The sequence below is a fragment of the Papio anubis genome, chromosome 17, assembly GCF_008728515.1.
Source record: "Papio anubis isolate 15944 chromosome 17, Panubis1.0, whole genome shotgun sequence".
Classification (NCBI taxonomy): Eukaryota; Metazoa; Chordata; class Mammalia; order Primates; family Cercopithecidae; genus Papio; species Papio anubis.
The window spans coordinates 40,625,309-40,646,152 of record NC_044992.1 but is presented as its reverse complement, the minus strand read 5'-3'; the positions used below and the strand labels follow the sequence as shown (position 1 = coordinate 40,646,152).

Sequence of the window (20,844 nt, the reverse complement as noted above, 5' to 3'; positions counted from 1 at the left end):
AGTCACTTAACATTCTTGGTTTTAGTATATATTTCAGGAAAAGACGTAATAAATCACTCCAAGATACAAATGCCTCTGGGAAGCAGAATCATTCCACTGGAAAGCAAGACAAAGGGGGCAGTGCTCTGCAGGTACTAATCAGATAGAAAGAAGCAGCTGAGAGCGATTTCTTGCATCTGTTTATCAAGTACATAAATACTTTAAGCACCTACTGTTAGCCAGGCACCGTGCAGGCAGTATAGCCGGTGGAAAGATACAAATTACTCGCCCTCTAGGACTTGACAATCTGTACACAAATTCCTATAATGTGATGTCTATTATAAAGAGTACAAAGAAAGTTTAAGAATTCAGAATAGAATTTGATCACTTCCAGCTGAAAAACCAAGGAGTCATGAAAGGGGGGACTCTAAAGCTGGCTTGTGTGGAACGAGTCAGATTCCAACAGGCAGGTATAGGAGCCCTCAGGGTGGGGTAGAGTAGGAAAATAATCTGAATATGCTGAGAGGCATGACAAAGCTGCTGAGCTGAGAATGCTGAGGACATACCCAGGGAAGAGTTAATTAGTCCAGGTTGACAGCAGTAGCTACATGCTGGGGGAATTGTGACTGATGAGCTTAGAAGTTGAGGCCAAATTGCAGATGGCTTTGGCTACCAGGAGAGAAGTGTAGACATGACCCTACAAGAAATGGGAGGTCACTGAAGGTTTCTGATCAAGGATATAATAGGATGCTGTTGTGCTTCGATTAATTTTGTTGTAATGACTAAAAAATGATTGGAGAAACTAAAAACAAGGTAGGAGTTTATCACAATATTCTGAAAGCCTGAAACCACAATGGTAGCAGAAGGCATACAATAAAATGACATATATACGAATTATTTTGTAGTTAAAAGCTATGAGTTTGAGCAATATTGACTTTAAGTGGCGGGAGTTAGGAAGAATCAAGATCCAGAAGGCTAACAGGAGCAGATGTACTTTCATTCCCATCTCACATATTCACCTATGATTGCGAGAATCTCACTGAATCCAGGTGTGACCACGGGATGCTCAGAATAATATCGTGGCAGAGTACTCAATGTGAATTCTGCAGCTGGACTGCCTGGGTTTGAGTCCTGATTCTGCTACTTACTAGCTATGTGACCTTGAGTAAGTTACTAAACCTGCACATGCCTCCTCTCGTAAAATACGGCCAACAATCATAATAATTCCTTTATGTGAAAGTTATGAGAAATAAGTTAAAATTTGCAAAGTGCTTGGAATCATGCCTGGCACAAAGTAAGTGTTTTACAAGTGTTTGTTAAAACAAACAAAACCTCGCTATGTTCACACAGTCCTATATTAATGTGAGTTGCCATAGTGGGTGAAACTTTTGGCATCTCTGCCCATCTCCTAAAGTGTTGTATTTTCTTCATTCTTAATCTTTTGTTTGAAAGCTATATTTTCTCTTTAGTCAATTTCATTCACTCAGTGGATATAAATATCTTTTGTATGTTGGCAGGAGACAAATGTGTATGTCCCCTCAGACTTCTCTTGCCAACAAGATGCCTTCTTTTGAAAGTTTCACAAGTGCATCAAAATTAACATGACTAAAACAGAATACAGTTATGTACTACATATGGACGTTTCAGTCGATGGTGGACTGCATATACAACCATAATCCTATAAGATTATACTGGAATACCATATTTTTTACTGGACCTTTTCTATGTTTACATGTTTAGATACACAAATACTCACCATTATGCCACAATTGTGTACAGTATTCAGGACAGCGATTTAATGTGTAGGTTTGTAACTTAGGAGCAACAGGCTATACCACATAGCCTAGGTGTACAGTAGGCAATGTTGCATAGGTTTGTGTAAGTACACTCTACAGTGTGTTCACATGACAATGAAATAGTCTAGCATATTTCTCAGAACATATCCCCAGTGGTAAGTGACACGTGACTATTTGACTCTCCCCACCCCAAACCTGAATTCAGACAACGGCACCACCATTCACGGAGGTGTTGAAAATCCAAACTTAAGATTCATCCTTCATTGCTTTTTTCCCCCCCATTCAATACATCAGTATGTTCTGGAGACATTATCTCCAAAACATTTCCACAGCACTTCTGTAATTGACATCTAATCAGTTTCTCCAGCTCCACGCTTGCCCTCTTCTAGTCGATTCTCCTCACAACGGCTAAACAGATTGGTCAATAATGTATATCATGCATGCCACTACACTGGTTAACACTCTTTAATCGCTCACTACTGAATAAAGACTTAAGCTTCAATATTCTCACATGGCCTACAAGGCCTCTTCTTCCTAGCTTCTCATTATCTTTTCATGTCCTTCATTTCCTTCCTTGGCTTTCTCTATCATCTACCAACATGCCAAGCTCTCTATCACTTCAAGGACTTCTGAGGTTTGTGCTCCACCTTGTTGCAACTTTCTAACCTTGCTGGTTCACCGAACAAATTCTACTTAACCTTCAGGGCTCCCTTCAAATGGCATCTTCCCAGCAAGGCCCCCCAACTCTTATTTCCTTCATAGAATGTGCATACTTTGAAAATATGTATTTATTATAGGCTTGTTTGGTTGATATTTGCCTCATCTCCTAAATTATAAGCTGAGAGGACAAGACCATATTTGTTTTGTTTACTGCTATACACCCAAACCCTGTTTAGTACCTGGGTTGAAATGTATGTTTTGACAAGAAAGAAAAGAAAAAAAAAGGGAAGGAAGAAAGGGAGGGAGGGAGGGAGGGAGGGAGGCAGAGAGGGAAAGGAAAGGAAGAAATGAGGGAAGGATGAAGAGAGAGAAGAAAAGAAGGAAAGAAACAAGGCACACAAACCCTGGAAGACAACCTAGGCAATACCATTCAGGACAGACATGGGCAAAGATTTCATGATGAAGACACCAAAAGCAATTGTATCAAAAGCAAAAATTGACAAATGGGTTCTAATTAAATAACTTCTGCACAGCAAAATAAACTATCAACAGAGTAACCAGACAACCTACAGAATGGGAGAAAAATTTTGCAAACTATACATCTGACAAAGGTCTAATATCCAGCATCTATAGATAACTTAAACAAATTCACAAGAAAAAAACAACTCCATCAAGAAGTGAGCAAAGGACATGAACACACATTTTCGACAGAAGACATACCTATGGCCAACAAGCCTATAAAAAATAGCTCAACATCATTGATCATTAAAGAAATGCAAATCAAAACCACAGTGATACCATCTCACACCAATCAAAATGGCTATTATGAAAAAGTCAAAATATAACAGATGCTGATGAGGTTGTGGAGCGCCTATACACTGTTGGTGGGAGTGTAAATTAGTTCTACCATTATGGAAGACAGTGTGGCAATTCCACAAAGATCTAAAGAGAGAAATACCATTCAACTCAGTAGCCCCATTACTGAGCATATATCCAAAAGGATATAAATCATTCTATTATAAAGACATATGCATACATATGTTCACTGTAGAACTATTCATGATAGCAAAGACATGGAATCAACCTAAATGCCCATCAGTGATAGACTGGATGAAGAAAATGTGGTACATATACACCATGGAATATTATGCAGCCATAAAAAAGAACAAGATCATGTACTTTGCAAGGACATAAAGGGAGCTACTGGCCATTATCCTTAGCAAACTAACACAGGATCAGAAAATCACATACTTCATATTCTCACTTATAAGTGGGAGCTAAATGATGAAAACACAGGGACACATAGAGGGTAACGATACATACTAGGGCCTTTCAGAGAGTGGAGGGTGGGAGAAGGGAGAGGATCAGAAAAAATAACTAATGGGTACTAGGCTTAATACGTGGATGATGAAATAATCTGAACAACAACCCCCCATGACCCAAGTTTACCTGTGTAACAAACAAACCTGCATTTGTACCCCTGAACTTAAAGGCTTTTTCTTTTTCTTTCTTTTTTTTTTTTTTTTAAAGACAGGCATTCACCAACCCTGACTAGTAGCCATTGACTTGCTTCTCAGATCTGGCAAGGCATTGAAACAATGGAGTTAAGAAGGATAAACCAGTTTGGTATGAAAAGAGGACTCACTAAGTTTTGGCTCATTATCATTCAAGGCACACATATTTACTCTCTCCTCCATGCATGCTCCCCACATGTAATTACAGAAAAGATATTAGAAAAGAAATGAATACATAACAACTTCAATAAACATGAACAAGTGGTACTTGTAGAACCAGGAATTTTGAGGAGTTTTCAGAAGATATCAAGTGGATAGGATCAGATTTAATAAAATAATAAATAAATAACTAGGACTGAGAATAAACTCCTTGCAGTATAATAGCTTTTCTTCCTAACTTCTCACTGGCTCCTTAGATAAAGGTTAAACCTGCTGACAAAAGTACTGGGAGCAGAAGCAGCTTACATAGGGCAATAACTAGAGTACAACCTATGAAAGCCTTGGCTGCTTTTCTTTCTCCTCGTTTGCATATTAATGCTAAGACTGGATATGGCATTTGCTCCCATATTGAAACCATGTAAAGGACCTTCCAGTAAAGCAATACAGCGTGTGTGAGTATGTGTGTGTGTGAGAGAAAAAGAGAGAGAGAGTGAGTATGAGTGATGTGTGTGTGTGGTTCCTACTGTGTGCCTGGGGCCAGAGAGAAGCAGACCAAACCAAGGTAACTTCAGAATCATACAGCTGACACAGAAATGAAAAAATAAGGACAATTCTTTAGAGGACTAAAATGCAACCATACATATCACTTCCTAATGTTTTCCTTACTTTAGAAATAGATTTCACCAACTTGTCTCTTTATCCTCTGCTCCTGTATCTTGAAGGAAGATAGTGCAACCAGCATTGTCTCCTTTTTTCTCATTAAAAGTAGGGGCCTATCACAGGCACAGGTATAACTGCAGAGGAAATCATACCAGCTTCCAATACCAACTGAGCTCTTTGTTCAAAGCAGGAACAAATAGATAAACATAACCAGACATCTGACAGAAATCAACAGCATGAGAGAGAAGAACCAAGATTAACAAAGAGAGGTAACATAAAAAATGAAAGAAAACTTTTAAAAAGTTCAATCAATATACTTGCAAGAATTTAGCAAACTAATATGTCTATAAAATAAGAAATACTCATAAACAAATAGAAAAATAAAAAGTTTTTGGAAATTAAGATATAATTGTCAAAATTTAAGACGGTAATAGAAGTCCTGTACAAAAGAATGGACATTGTTGAAAGCCAAAGAAGAAATATGGAAGATAAAGAAAGGAAATCTAAAAATTAATATTAAAAGGCAGATAGAAATTGAGTGCAAAGAAATGATATGGAAATTATAAATGGAAAGAAAAAAAGGCATAAAAACCCATGTGTCACAAAACCTACCCAGAATGAGAGAGTAGGGGTAACAGATGGGAGAAGATAATCAAAGAAATAATAGAAGAAAAATTTTCTAAGAAGTGACTTGAATATTCATTTAGTCGGTAAGATTTAGTGAGCTCTTACTTTTTGCCAGGCATTGTTCTTAGCATTTATAGATCAGGAAACAAAACAGGAAAAAAAATCTCTGCCTTGCACAAATAATTAACAAACATATACACTTAGATATATTGCAGTGACATTTTTGAACTTCAAGAATAAAGATGATATCATAAAAGCCAGTAAGGCCTGGTCTGGTAGGGAACCTTTATCTACAAAAGCATCAGGCTTATCTGGGACTCTTCAAGCTGGCAATAGAGTAACACCTAGGTATATCTTAAGGAAGGAAGGTAATTTTGACACTAGAATTTTATTACCAGACGAACTGTCAGTAAAGTGTGAGGGTGAAGAAAAACCTTTTATTGGACACCTGAGGACCCAGAAAATTCATCACTCATATACCCTTCCTGTGAAAATCAAAACAAAGCAAAACTGAAATATGGAGTTTCCAAAACTATAAAGTGAATTTAAATGTATATCACAATATATGAAAAAGAATAGAAATAATCTAGGCAGTAAAACAAATTTAGTGTGATATGAGAAACAAGGTTAGAAAGCCATCATTAGAACAACATGTTGGAGGCTCCAATAATGTCTTCAAGAAAAAGTAGTTGTCATAACACCAAATGCATGATTAAAAATCAAGAGTGTAAATGCATTGTGAAACTGATATATTATTGTGTGATATATTATAAAAAGTCTTATAATAATATATTACTGATACAGTTTCAGACTGATGAGATGAAAGGTTTTCTCCTGATTACCCATAAAAAGGTAATATTTTCCTAGTAAAAATAAATGCAAGAATGGCATGGTCTGAATATAAAACTCTTTAAAATGAGACATAATTCTGGGCAACTGATATAGTGTTAGAAAGATCCTTCAGGGGGAAGCCATCATATCTCCAAGAATAAGGCAGATAGCATCAAATAAAGCATAATAGCATTTATAATTGATATTAGCTACACCCTGTGAAGTTCAGGTGCTCACATGGGGAGGTAAAGCTGACCAAATTCTTGGAATATGAGGAGGTAACTGGGAAGTGACTGGAACTAGGGTGGGAGATTTTGTAGTAGTTCACATAAAGCAGGTGACCACTGATGGAAGCTGTGAGAAGAGGAGATGGCAGATGAAGAGGCTCTGGAAATCTACCTTTTAGGAGGTGACATGAGGAACAGCAGGCACAGCCGGCTGCAAAGGAGCCCTCAAACCTAGAAATGTGCACTCCTCCGAAAGGAATAGGAGGTGTCCAAAATGAGAGTGATTGGTGGTTGGTGATTGGAAAGGAGGCAAGGGCACTTGGCAGGAACTGACGACCCAATTCCGTTCAGTGAGGGAAGAAGGGAGCTTGCAGGGCAATTTGGAGTTGGAATGCAAAAATCATCAGTCACTATGGAGTCTATTCATAAGAAGTCATGAAGTGGGTTGGTGGGGAGAAAGAAGCCCCCTAACCTCAGCCATGATCATCAAAACGGGTCCTTCAACTGAGACTGGGCTGGGAAAGAGGAGCTGGCTTGCTTGTGTTGTGAAATTTTCAAAGTAAGAGCATCCCATGTTGGATACTTGCTGCATAAAAGCTTTTGCTATATAGTTTGTCTTTTTTAAGACTGTTATAGAAACTACATTTTGTAAGTATCCACAGGCATATCACTGTCATGCTTTTGCAGTTATAAGAAGTAGAATTCCTGGTTGGGGGTTATAGTCTTGCTGTCTTTGATTTTCTTCTACCTGACAAAAAGGAATAACCTGAGGTGAAAGTATCCTGCTGTGTATTCTGTAAACAATCCCATTATCATACAACAACACAATGAGCACTACTTACCCTTACAAAGTATCAACAGATAACCAAGCTGCTCTTCAATAAAGCTGTACCTGATTTTAAGTAGAAATAAAAGCTCCAAATAGTCACACAAAATGATATAGTTGATGTAATTCCAGTTCTGTTCTTTGTGTTTACAATCACAGGGCTATTGTTTATTTTATATGAACTGCTGAAATTCAGGAGTATGTAGTACAACAGGGATTGGAGACATAACTTGTCCTACAGTGGCTCCACCAATCTGGAACCCTTTGGAATGTTCTCTTGGAACAAAAGTCATGTAGCTGAATGCCTCTGTGTTGGAGGCTAACTGAATAATGAGTTTCCCCAATCAAATTCTATGCAAAATACAGCACTTAGTAAAGAAATGGTAACAAAAACGTTCAATTGACCCTTGAACAACACGGGGTGTGAAATACATAGATTACAATAATACACAGATTATTTTCAATAAGTTACACCGAGGGTGCCTGCCTCTCCTGCTTCCCCATCTATCTACCTCCTCCACCTCTGCCACCACTGAAACAGCATAACCAACCCTTCCTCTTTTCCCTCCCCCTCAGCCTACTCAACATGAAGACAAGGATGAAGATCTTTATGATGATCCACTTCCACATAACGAATAGTAAATGTATTTTCTTTTCCTTATGACTTTCTTAATAACATTTTATTTTCTCTAGCTTTGTTTATTGTAAGACTATAGTATATAATACATATAATGTATAAAATATGTGTTGATGAACTATTTGTTATCAGTAAGGCTTCTGGTCAACCATAGGCTCTTAGTAGTTGAGTTTTGGGGGAATCAAAGTTATACATGGATTTTTGGCGGCATGGGGGTCAGCATCCCTAATCCCCACATTGCTCAAGGGTAAATTGTATTGTTAAAATTCAACAGTAACTGGCCGGGCAGGGTGGCTCATGCCTGTAATCCCAGCACTTTGGGAGGCCGAGGCGGGCAGATCACGAGGTCAGGAGATTGAGACCATCCTGGTTAACACGGTGAAACTCCGTCTCTACTAAAAATACAAAAAATTAGCCGGGCATAGTGGTGGGCGCCTGTAGTCCCAGCTACTTGGGAGGCTGAGGCAAGAGAATGGCGTGAACCCAGAAGGCAGAGCTTGCGGTGAGCCGAGATCGTGCCACTGTGCTCCAGCCTGGGTGACAGAGCAAGACCCCGTCTCAAAAAAAAAAAAAAAAAAAAAAAAATCAGTAACTACAGCAATTGTTTAAAACTTAGACCAACAAAAGGTTTTTCGAAGTACAGTGTTTTATCACTGGCATTTTTACAATTTCCAGCACCTGGGGATAATAAAAAGCAGGTCAAACTTTCGGTGGGTTTCATTATTATTACTAAATGTCTCTCCAGACAGTGCATGCTGTTACTGCCTGCACCCAGCATGGAAGACTCCCTATGTTCCTTCCTTTGTGCACTTCTGACTGTGTAGGTCCTGAATTTCCAAAGTGCTTCTCAAGAGGTTGATTAGCTGGAACCACTTGTGTTGATTGGCCAGAAATTTCCTGGTGTGACCAGGAAAGCCATGAACCTCTGAGAAGGATTGGTACACAAAAGCCTACCCAACAGGAGTACTTCATATTGGATGGTTGCAACATGACCCAAACCCTCTCAGTGCTGAAATATATATGCAGGTTTATATATACTTACACGAGGTGGTGTCTGTAAGTACAATACACTGTCATTGGCACATACTGAAAAGCCTTACACATGCCTCCCTGGATCAGAAGGATGTGTTAGGAACTCAGTAGTGGCACAACTGATCAGGTTGCTTTTATGCAACTTTAAATAGCCTAAAGCAAAATTATAATAATAAAAATAGTAATGTCTTTGTATACTTTCATAGTCTATGATGCAGGACTAGCTCTAATACAAAATTTTATTTTTACAAAAATGTTTGAGACACAGGTCTTACTGTATTTTACAAATGGGTAAACTGAGGCTCTGAGACATTAGGTGATTTTCAAACATTACTGTTTATCAAATGGTTGGAACACAATGGAGTGGGATCCAAAGCATAACCTTCTGGGTCCAGTGGGCTTTCCACCATGCAGCTCTGATGTGTGGTAATAATAGGGACTTTCACAGATGAAATGATAAATAGGACTGCTTACTGCTTACATAAAGTTTTCAATCTGTTATTTCGTAGTAGTTCAGATTTCACTATGTTTAAGCCACCAGCAATGATCTTTTCCATCTTGCATACCTGGCAGATGACTATTCATCTTTTAAGTCCTATGTCAAGAGAAGCCTTCATCTGCAAAGCCTTTTCTGACCCCCAGGTGGGGTTAGTTGTTTTCTGTTTTCTGCAGCCAATCCACATGTGTGGATCCCACCACTCATGTCTCACATGCTTTATTAGGCTAAACTGTAACTCTTAATTTGCATGTCTGTCTCTAAACTCAACTGTGAGCTCCTAAGATCAGGAGTTGTCATTTATTCTTATTTGTATCCCTAGTGTCTGGTAGAGTGTCTGGCACATCATGCTCTGAGCAAATCTTACACACTATGCATCCCAATTTCTGGGGAAAAAACAAAGTATTTCTAATTGAGGGTGAGTCAGTGTAACATCACCCTCTCATACTGAGAGAGTATATCCATTAAATTCTGCTTGCTTCCTCCTGAAGATGAAAAATCAGAAATCTAGAGAGAGATGTGCATCACTGCCTCCACTTACAAACACTGATATTGAGAACATAATAAAATTATCCTGTGAATGAAATCAATATTCTATTCCTTAAGGCTGCTAACTATAACTTCCAAATCAATCTTAGCAAGCTCACAAAAAATATCAGAGCTGGAATGGTTATTTGAAAACCACACAGCTCAATACCCCGATTCTATATGAGGAAAACAAGGTCCTGATATACTAAGTGACTCGCCTAAGATCTCATGTTCGGTCAGTGGAAGACACAATCCACTGAGCATTTTCCAAAACCCGTTGCTACATCTATTATCCAAAGGAGGAAGACAGTTGATAACAAAAACGAAGTCTGGGGGACAAACTACTGGTGTGCTCACCCACACACTTCCTGCCCAAGAAAATTCAATGGCTGAAATATGACTACCTTCAATGGAAAGAGTTATTCAGTATGCCACAGGGCTTGTTAAAATGCAAGTTTTATTCTTAAGATAACTTGAAACAAAATTCTACTCTCAAACACAAAGGTTTATATACACTTTTGTAGCAAAACAATTGATGTCCTAAAGTAAAACATCAGGAAGGGCTTTGGAGTACAGTCCAATTTGAGAAGTACTACCTGTTAATACAGGTGATCTGGTTCTAGGTCCATCATTCATTTGTTCTACATCTAAAGATCAATCTCTAGCCTTGTTGAATCTTCCACATTTACTGATTGGTGATAGAAATACGTGTTGTTTTTTTTTATAAGTTGTCACAAATGAGACAAACACATGTTGATATCACATACCCTCTGATAGGATGTAATGCAAATGGAACTCTATCTCCAGGAAACTTTTCCCCAAAACTCACAATCCCAGATTAATCAAAGCATCAAACACATGGAAATTCAGGAATTTTATACAAAGTAGCTCACCAGTATTTCTCAAAACTGCCAGCCATAAAAAATCTAAAGATTAAGAAACGTTCACAGCCCAGAGGAGACTAAAGAGACATGAAGGCTAAATGTAATGTGGTATCCTAAATTGGATTATGCAACAGCAACAGGACCTTAGTGGAAAAACTTGGATATTTTTAAAAATCTGTAGTAATGTATCCAGGTTGGTTTCTTAGTTTTGACAAATGTATATGCTAATGTAAGACATTAAATTAGGGACCTTGGATAAAGAGTATATGGAAGCTCCCTGTATAACTTTTCTGTAAATCTAAAGTCATTCCAAAATAAAAAATTTATTTTGAAAGATGACACCTGGAAAGGCTTCTAAAATGTAATAAATGATATCCAAATGCTAAATCATGTCTAGAGAGAAGATAGATTTGTGTTGAGTTTTCAGTGGATTAATCTGATATATAGCCTTTTATTTTATTTTTGCCTCTAGTTCATTTTTTTCTAGAAGATAAGAATAGTACTATTGTCTATCCAAGAAGAGGTATCATTTGTTACTCATATTTATACATATTTGTAGTGGAAAGAGCACTGGATTCGAAATGTACTTATTTACAAACCTGCTTCCATGTTGATCTGCATTGGAAATTTAGACAATAACTTTACTTAACTTGTTTTCTCATCTGGAAAAAGGGGAGTATGAGTGCAAATTTTGTAAGGGCTGAATGAAGTAACATGAGTGAGGAAGCATTGACAACTACAAAATCTAATGTTCATGTGATAGGTTATTGTGCTTCCATTAGCTTTGGAGACAATGTGAGTATGAAAAAAAGAATAACAGTCTTCCCTAAATGTCCATATTCTAATCCTCCAAACCTGTGAATGTGTTACTTTATATGGCAAAATATACTTTGCAGATATGATTATGTCAAGGATTGTGTGATGGGGAGAGCATCCTAGATTATCCAGGTGGGCCAAATGCAATCACATTCTGAAAAGTGGGAGGCAGAAGGGTCAGAGTTAGAGAAAGATGTGTGATAACAGAAGCATGGGCTGGAGACATGCAAGGAAGGGACCCTGAACTAAGTAATGCAGGTGGCTTCTAGAAGGTGGAAAAGGCAAGGGATTGATTTCTCCTCAGAGCCTCCATAAGGCAGGCTGCCCTACTGACACCTTGATTTTAGTGTGTCCAACTTTAAAATGGTAAGATAATAAATCTGTTGTTTCTAGCTACTAACTTTAGGGTAAATTGTTACAAGAGCGATATGGTTAGCCTTTGTGTCTCCACCCAAATCTCATCTTAAATTGTAATTCCCAGGTGTTGAGAGATGTAGAGGGAGGTGATTGGATCATGGGGGCAGTTTCCCCACATGTTGTTCTCATGATAGTGAGTTCTCATGAGATCTGATGGTTTTATAAGTGTTCGATGGTTCCTCCCTTGCTGGCTTCTTCTCTCTCCTGCCTTGGGTCTTTGCTTCCCTTTCACCTTCTGCCATGATTGTGAGTTTCTTGAGGCTCCCCCAGGCATGTGGAACTGTGAGTCCATTAAACCACCTTTGTTTATAAATTGCCCAGTCTTGTATCATTATAGCAGTAGTATCGTTATAGCAGTGTGAAAAAGGACCAGTACAAGGAGCTATAGGAAACTAATGCAATGACTTTAACTATCATTTAATGTGGATGTATTGAAGGATAAGCTTACTGGCTTATCAAAGGGAGACTGAATGTGGGTCTCTTGGAAGGGGTGGTCACATAGTGAATTTCTGAGGCTTTCTCCCTCTGAGGGAGAAATTCACTATATGCTGCAAAGCAAAGCTTTCAAGAAATGGTATAGCTTTTTTTTGTTTGTTTTTTGTTTTGTTTTTTTGAGATGGACTCTTTTTTGTTGCTCAGGCTGGAGTGCAGTGGCACAATCTTGGCTCACAGCAACATTCATCTCCCAGGTTCAAGTGATTCTTATACCCCAGCCTCCCAAGTAGCTAGGATTACAGGCACCTGCCACCATCCCTGGCTAATATGTGGCTACTTTTAACAGCTTACAGTAAGATATGGCAGCAAAGGAATTACCTAAAGGTGGAATTTATAATTAAAAGGAAAGCAGAATATAAAAACATGAAAAATTTATAGTCTAGCAATGTAACAGGAAAGGAAAAAGTGTTTTCAGGAGACAAATCCAATGGTGCTGAGGGGTAACCACTTGTTAAAGAGATTAGCATGGCTAAAAGGGAGTCAGGTGTGAAGAATCAAGAAAATTGAATAAAGGTTTTTCAGAAATCTTTGTAGCCCCCTCCCATTATAGGCCTGCAGGCCTAGGAGACCAAATGGTTTCAGGGAACAGGCCCAAGTTACCCCGAAGCCACTTTGGTATGCTTTCTCAACATTCAGGTTGCTTCAGCTCCAGGTGAGACACAAATAGCCCCACATACTATTCCAGCTGCTGCTCCAGAAGGTGCAAGCCATAAGGGGTATACACAACCCCAGGCTGGCCATCCTGGATCAGCAAGTAACCCTCACCATCCAGCCAGATTTCTTTCCTGGGAGTATTGTGGAGAAAGAAGAGCTTATACTCCTTACCTCTGTTAAGCATGAGACTTTTTTAAACAAAACAAACAAACAAAAAAGAAAATGGACATTTTGATAAACAGACATCAGTGGTAACCTGTAGATGGTTGGGTATAATTACCTTCAGTGTTCAATAATCTTTAGATTTTAAAACTACCCAAAAAGAAAGAGATGGGAAATAGCATGTTGGGAGGGCTATTGACCTGGGTAAATCATTTGTACCCAATTTATAGAATGCAACAGATGATGCTGTCTTGAGCCAAAGTAGCCTGCTGGGTCCAATGCTGATCAGAAATGGCAGCAATGAGTTCCTCTATTAATCATTCAGAGGAATTCTGTATTACGATTTTAAGCTGCCGAATAAGTTGTGATCTAATTCCTCAGAAATCCCTGCTTCCCAGATCTCAGAGGAAGAATAAATTGCTTATAACTATGTATTGTCCTTTATTTCCAGGATCTCCATTCAAATACTTTATGTGGCCCACAAGACCCTCTATGAGCTGGCTCCTGACCACCCCAATCTCCAACCACTTTGCACTCTGGCCACAGTGAGCTTTGTTCCATTTCTCATACATGTCATGCCCATGCTTGAGGCTCATGCTTCTGCCTTAAACAGCTGGTCTAAGACCACTCTGCACTAGCAATGTCCTTCCTTAGCTAAGCTTCTCCTAGATTACACAAGGAGGCTCTCCTTGATTTCCAGACTATTTCTACTAGGCTTTTCAAAACCTTGAGTACTTTCCCTTTATAGCATGTATTGCAGATTGTACTGATGTATTTGTTATTATTATTTTATAACTCAATTTAAGGGTTGAGAAACAGCCCTTGACTGTCTCCAGAGTCAAGCCTTTGTCTTTTTCTTTAAGGAACAAAGATTGCTGTCTGTTCTGATCCAAGTTTGTTTGGCAAACATTGAGTCCCTGGTGCATGGAAGCCCTGAGGTATATCCTGGAGGGATAGGGTGTGGAAAGAGACAAGGTCCCTAACCCTAGAAGCTGCACCCTCCCCAGACCCCTCCCCTGCTCCTATCTTAGCTCATATGGCCCTCTTCTCTGACTTTGAATTCTGTAAGAGTTCAACCTCTCCTTTGATTCTTTAGGGTAAAATCCAAACTTCTAGTTCCTTTCGGGTAAAATCCAAACTCCCATTTGGTATGGCCCTCCATAATTAGGCCCCTGCTGCTCTTAATTACCAGAGCTCTTCCTGCACTAGTGAACATTCTCTTCCAAGCTTTCAGGCCTTTGCCCATTGATATGGTTTGGCTGTGCCCCCACCCAAATCTCATCTTGAATTGTAGTTCCCATAATCCCCATATGTTGTAGGAGGGACCTGGTGGGACATAATTGAATTGTGTGGGCAGTTACTCCCATGCTGTTCTCTTGACACTGAATGAGGTTTCACCATATGTGGTGGTTCCTTTGCTCGGCTCTTCTCCTTCCTGCCGCCTTGTGAAGAAGGTGCCTTGCTTCCTCTTCCAACATGATTGTAAGTTTCATGAGGCCTCCCCAGCCATGCTGAACTGTGAGTCAATTAAACCTCTAATCTTTATAAATTAACCAGTCTCAGGCAGTTCTTTATAGCAGTATGAAAACAGACTAATACAGTAAATTGGTATCACAGAGAGTGGGGTGCTGCTATAAAGATACCCAAAAATGTGGAATTGACTTTGGAACTGGGTAACAGGCAGAGGTTGGAATGGTTTGGAGGGCTTTGAAGAAGACAGGAAGATGTGGGAACTTCCTAGAGGCTTGTTGAATGGCTTTGATCAAAATGCTGATAGTGATATGGACAATGAAATACAGCAGGCTAAGGTGGTGATACAGTTAGGCTCAGATTTCAGTGATGGTGATATGATTTGGCTCAGATCTCAGATGGTGATACAGTTTGACTGGGTCCCCACCCAAATCTCACCTTGAAATGTAATAATCTCCACATGCCAAGGGCAGGGCCAGTGGAGATAATTGAATCATGGGTATGGTTCCCCCATGCTGTTCTTGTGGTAGTGAATGAATCTCATGAGATCTGATGGTTTTATAAATGGGAGTTCCCCTGTACAAGCTCTTTTGCCTGCTGCCATGTAAGACAAGACTTTGCTTCTCCTTCACCTTCCAGCATGATTGTGAGACCTCCCCAGCCACGTGGAACTGTGAGTCAATTAAACCTCTTTCCTGTATAAATTACCCAGTCTTGGGTATGTCCTTATTAGCAGCATGAGAACAGATGAACACAGAAGATAAAAAAAACTTGTTGGAAACCGGTATAAAGGTGACTCTTGCTATGCTTTCACAAAGAGACTGGTGGCATTTTGCTCCACCCCAGAGATCTTTGGAAGTTTGAACTTAAGAGAGATGATTAAGGGTATCTGGCAGAAGAAATTTCTAAGCAGCAAACCATTCAAGATGTGACTTGGCTACTCTTAAAAGCAATCAATTTTATGCATTCACAAAGAGATGGTTTTGAATTGGAACTTTTGTTTAAAAGGGAAGCAGAGTATAAAAGTTTGGAAAGTTTGCAGCCTGATGATGCGATAGAAAAGAAAAACCTATTTTCTGAGGAGAAATTCAAGCTGGCTGCAGAAATTTGCATAAGGAGCCAAATTTTAATAGCCAAGACAATGGGGAAAATGTCTCCAGGGCATGTCAAAGGTCTTTACAGCAGCCCTCCCATCACATGCCCAGAGGTCTAGGAGAAAAAAAAGTTTCCTCGGCTGGGCCCAAGGCCTTGCTGCTTTGTGCAGTCTCTGGACTTGGTGCCCTGCATTCCAGCTGTGACCAAAAGGGGCCAACATATAGCTCATGCTGTTGCTTCAAAGGGTGTAAGCCCCAGGCCTTGGTGGCTTAGGTGGCTTACATGTTGTGTTGGGCCTGTGGGTGCACAGAAGCCAAGAATTGAAGTTTGGGAACCTCTGCCAGATTTTGGACTATGTAGGAAAATACTTGAATGTCTGGGCAGAAGTTTGCTGCAGTGGGGAGCCCTCATGGAGAACCTCTGCTAGGGCAGTGTGGAAGGGAAATGCAGGGTGCAAACTCCAACACAGAGTCCCCACTGGGGCACTGCCTAGTGGAGCTGTGAGAAGAGGACCAAGATCCTTCTGACCCCAGAATGGTAGATCCACCAACAGCTTGCACCATGCACCTGAAAAAGCTGTGGACCCTCAATACCAGCCTGTGAAAGCAGCTGGCAGGCAGACTGTACCTTGCAAAGCCACAGGGGTAGAGCTACCCACCTCTTGCATCAGCATGACTTGGATGTGATACACAGAGTCAAAGGAGATCATTATGGACCTTTAAGATTTGACTGCCCCACTGGATTTTGGACTTGCATGAGGTCTGTATAGCCCATTTGTTTTGGCCAATTTCTCCCATTTGGAATCGCTATATTTACCCAATGCCTGTACCATACAATGCCAATTGTATCCAGGAAGTAACTAACTTGCTTCTGATTTTACAGGCTCAAAGGCAGAAGGGGCTGGCTTTGTCTCAGATGAGACTTTGGACTATGGACTTTTGAGTTAATGCTGAAATGAGTTAAGACTTTGCAGGACAGTTGGGAAGGCAAGATTGGTTTTGAAATGTCAGAGACATGAGGATTGGGAGGGACCCAAAGTGGTATGGTATAGTTAGGCTTTGTGTCCCCACCCAAATCTCATTTTGAATTATAATCCCCATAATCTCCACATTTCAAAGGAGAGACCAGGTGAAGGTAATTGGATCTTGGGGTGGTTTCCCCCATGCTGTTCTCATGATAGTGAGTTCTCACAAGGTCTGATGGTTTTGTAAGGTGCTCTTCCGCCTTTGCTCAACACTTTTCCATCCTGCAGCCTTGTACAGAAGGTATCTTGCTTCCCCTTTGCCTTCTGCCATAATTGTAAGTTTCCTGAGGCCTCCCAGTCATGCTTAACTGTGAGTCAATTAAACCTCTTTCCTTTATAAGTTACCCCATCTCAGGCAGTTCTTTAAAGCAGTATGAAAATCCCTCTTTGCCTGTACTGTCAAATATTCCTCACATTCCCACCCTTCTTCAATTTGAGTATTCCTGAACCTTGTCAGGACTCAGTTCTAACTTCTTTCCTTCCTTTAGCCTTGTAGTGAGATGCCTGGCCCTAGAAGACTGCTTTAGGCTGTAAGTAACAGAAAGTCTGACTCAAAGTGGCTCGAGCAGTAAGAAGTTTGTTACATCACTTAACACAATAAGTGGTGAGGCAGTTCCATGGTGAATTCAACCCTTAAGTGAGCCATAGAAGACATGGAATTTTCTCAACTCTCCATTTTGCCATCTTAGTGTCTTTTGTACCCAAGTTTATTCAGAAGGCTTCTCCTTACATGGCGTGAATAGAACTGTGTATCACATGTGCATGTCTATATTAGTGTATTACTCTGGGTTCTCCTGAGAAAGAGAATCAACAGAATGGGGTGACAGTGAGAGATTTATTTACTTTAAGGAATTGACTCACATGATGACTGGCAAGGATGATGCGTACAGGGCAAGCCAATAGGCAGGAGGCCTAGGGAAATGTTGATATTGCTGCTCCTGGCCTAAGGCTTCTGGAGGTAGATTTCCCTTTTTCTTCAGGGACCTTGGTCTTTTCCTCTTAAGGCCTTCAACTCACTGGATGAGGCCCACACATATTATACAGATAATTTGCTTTACTCAAAGTCTACTGATGCAAATGTTAATCTGGTCTTAAAAAGCATCTTCCCAACAACATCCAGGCATGTTTGGTCAAATATCTGTGTACCATACCTAGCCAAATGGACACATCAAATTAGCCATCACAATGTCTAAACCAATAAGAAAAGACCAGAATCACCATTGCTGGTGTAAATCTCAGCCAAGAGTAACCCTCTGCAGCTGCTAAGGGGCTCCTTCCCTGAGAGTATGATGGTATGGAGGGTGAATGTGCAAGCATAGTCAGGGCTCTGCCTGCAAGACAGATTCTAGTTGTGGGTGAGGTCAGAGGAAGGCATAGGTTTGAGCAGGTAAACAACATCTGTTAAACACTTAGGCAGGCAGAATCCCAATATTGTGTTGCCTCCTTTACATTTACAAACCCTACTGGAGCCCTTGTTATCCTGAGTCATGGATTTATGGCTTACCTTCCCCTTTAGACTGTAGGCTCACCTTTGAGTAAGAATCATGTGTCAGTTACCTGTTTATTAACCGCCCAAACTTGGTGCTCAGCACAAGATAGGTACTCCATAAATGCTATTGAACTGACCAAAGTAGGGCATTTGTGTGCTGAATTAACCTTGTACCCACCATTGTTATAGAGCTCATATATTTTTATCTACCACAGCTTTGTTGAAGTCACAGATTCACAACTGTTATACCAACTGACTATTCTTTCTAGACACTTTAGTGAGGAACTTATGGGACGATAAAACTAGCTCAGTCATATCAAGTTCTCTCCTATTTCACACATCCATAACCTGAAAAAAATCTCAGTAACAAATTGAAGAACACTCTTAACTTCATAGTCAAGTAATAAGAGGTAAAGGGTCCATTGTTTGCCACAACCACCCACTCAGATAAAGTAGGTCATCTGGAGTCAGATGTTACAGCCCAGGTTCAGTTACTTAATTCACAAATTCTCATGACTCTTATCCTTTTCAACAGAGTTGGAGTTCCCAAAAGTTTAGAACATGGAATCATCAGATACCAATCTCTTCTACCAGAAAGACAAAAGGCTTTAGAACTGTTACATTCAGAGGATGAGGAAGTCATCTTTTAGTTGTCCACTGTGTAGAAACCCTTTACTTTATAAATTCAAGCATCCCCCATGTTTCAGGCATCTTGAGAAACCCTTACACACATTATTACACTTTCCAGTTTGTAATTGTCTCCCTCTTCTCAAGCAGATACCAACAATGGACATACACTGACTCAACATGCACCAGACATTACCATATGCACTTTACCTCCGTTTTGTAATTTAATCCTCAGCAAACTTCACAAAACCGATTTATTTCTTATCTCTATTTTACAGATGAAGAACCCAGGGGGCTGAGAATGGGTAGGTAACTTGCTGACAGTTCTACCAACAAGAAACCACAGAACGCAGACTCAAGTCCCATCCAGTCTGACTTCAGAGGCCATAATCACACTTGCACACCTCACTGCTTCCCATGTAGTAAGGTTTACACAGAGTATCTCAATTAAATTTGAGAGTAAGGAAAAGTTAAGTTCCTTTATATCAACACATAAGGGGACAATAAAAATTATTTCCTGTGGTTGTCTTAGAAGCAACAACCAACTCAAAATAGGGCCCTGAACACATTAAAAAAAGAATGTGACAACAGAGAAGAAAACATCAAAAAATAAGAGGCAGACACACAACATTTTGCGGTGACCACCCAGTTCTACCCATGGACATGTCAATCACTACAGAGGATGTTCTCTTCAGGGGTAGTACTAATTTAGCAAGACTTCTTATTACCTGGAGAGAATACCCTTTATTTCTCTAATTCCATACTCACAAGGTACAAGAATATAATTATAAATGTAACTTCTGAGATATCTTGAATATGACAGATTTCCTAGGCAAAAAGTACATAAACATTCTATTTCTTTAAAAGGAGTGTCCTCAGTTGTAAGAACTGAATGCCATTTGTTGATATTATTTCACATGAACATAGCTTGTGCCAATGAAATTGTTCTAACATTATCATAAGAAACCTGGTCACTTCTAGATGAGTTAATCAAGTTCAGTTTCTATGTTCACTGGGCCATAGAATAGATGTGCCATAGTAAATTTATCAAGTTAATAATGTTCATTTCTGAAGCTATTTGGCAGCCATTTGGCTTTTTCCTGGGTCACCCACTCTCCCTTACCATGCCTGCTTTCCTCCTACTGCAAAGCCTCACAAGTACGAATAATTGCCCCATCATACAAATGAGAAAAATGATGCCCAGAGGGGTTTTGTGACTTGCTTAGCTCTGCACAGCTGGTGTAATAGACTCTACAGAAGGACAGGAAAAGAAGACATAGGAGCCAAGAATGAATGAGGTGACCTGGGACACTGGTCTTTCTATTTGCCACCAACTACAGAGACCTCAACTGACATCTCCAGCCCTCTGTTTTCAGTGCCTGAGTAGGGATTGCACATTGGCTCCTGTTGAGTGCTTTATTTCTTATTCTCACATCTGAGCAGTTAAAAATACTTTGAAATATGTCACCTGCCTTCCCTTCTATCTTTGCCTTTTGCTTGCTTTTTCTCTTTACTAAAGCAGCAAAAGCAAGAGGACCATAATGAGGGTAAGAGTAGTGGGAGGAGACACAGGGACCCTCCACCTTGCTTCTGAACTAAAGTCATAATATAATCCTTGCTTTAATCTGTCTTCAGTTTTCTGTCCTCTGCCCCCATGCTGACAGGATCCACTTTGCCTGGTATTTTTAGCTGATACTTGGCCCGATGTGCTAAGTCCTGGCCATGGATGCTGCTAAAGT

The 20,844-nt window shown here is 39.9% G+C and overlaps 1 protein-coding gene across 1 annotated transcript in view; it reads right to left on the bottom strand.

Annotated features, from left to right (window-relative positions):
• The window catches only part of CA10 (carbonic anhydrase 10), a 524,630-nt gene that overhangs the window by 412,964 nt on the left and 90,822 nt on the right, over positions 1-20,844 (bottom strand). The window lies entirely within an intron of this gene.